General features: G+C 60.6%; 1 pseudogene; it reads left to right on the forward strand.

Moving 5' to 3' along the window:
* Window positions 1-395: 395 nt before the first annotated feature.
* Window positions 396-862, forward strand: LOC150058728 (regulator of G protein signaling 20 pseudogene; annotated as a pseudogene).
* Window positions 863-1,096: the final 234 nt, after the last annotated feature.

Below are 1,096 nucleotides of genomic sequence, written 5' to 3' on the forward strand. Positions count from 1 at the left end.
CATTTCTAAGCAGCCTCTAAGCACTGGAGACGTGGTAGCGGGTCCACTGAGTAGCACTAAGTTTAAAAAGGGAATTAGGGGCCAGAGGCCAGGGGTTCATGCCTGGAACCCTAGTTTACATGGAAGGATGAGATTGACGTCTGAGGCCGACACATTTCCGAGGCACTTTATCTCCAATTAACCAAGGGGAATAAACAGACAGATGTGGCAGTGTGGTTTAAAAGGTAGAGCACTAGATTAATCAGAAAAAGCTAACCAAGAGCCTGAGATTTTGAGTTCTAGCCATCGCGAAGAAAGGGGTCAGAAGGTGAAGATTCTAACCACAGGCGTCTCCTTTGGCTTTCACGGATCTTCTGTTGCATCTCCAAAGTAACGTTAAAAAAAAGTAGTAATAGATGGCCTCATTTAAGTGTCTGGACACGACAGTAACGGTGTGCTGGTTTTTGTTTCTCTCCTTTCCTCACCCCGCCCCGGCCCTTGCCGCCGCCGGTCCTGCACAGTTTCCAGGCTGGCCCGCAGGCCCGCACTTGTTCAGCCTCCTTTCTAGCTCGTTCTGCGGCGTCACTCGGTTCTTCTCTCACCTCCTTCGGCGACCCCCTCCGGCAGCTCCCCAACGGCGCTCGGACTCGTCTCCCCGGCTTCCCGCGCTGCCGGCCGCCGGCCTCTGGCCGGGACACGAGTTGCTGAGCGGCCGCCGCCTGCTCCGGCTCGGGGCAGCCCTGGCACTGTCCGGCAGACCCCGGGAGTGTGCCCGCTGGGGCTGGCCCACCGGGCTGCCAAGCCCAGAAAAGAAGACGTCGGAGTCGAGCAGAGGTCGCCCATGCCCGTGAGTACTCGGATCCCCCACCAGACCCCATCCTAGGCTTCGCCAGCCTCTCCCGCGGGCCCCCAACCCCAGCCGCGCGCGCCCGGCCGTGGGCGCAAATCCTAGCGACGACGCCCCGGCATCTCTCCGCCCCAGGTTCACAGAGCTCCCCAACCACTCACTTCCCTGCCGGGGTCCCTGGAAGTGGGAGGGAGCTTGAGCCTGCCTCCAACCGCTCCTCAAACTCAGGTCCAGCCCCCCACCCCGCCCCTCCGAGCCCTCCCCAGACGC

The sequence above is a fragment of the Megascapheus bottae genome, chromosome 9 (assembly GCF_031878675.1).
Source record: "Megascapheus bottae isolate mThoBot1 chromosome 9, mThoBot2.hap1, whole genome shotgun sequence".
Classification (NCBI taxonomy): Eukaryota; Metazoa; Chordata; class Mammalia; order Rodentia; family Geomyidae; genus Megascapheus; species Megascapheus bottae.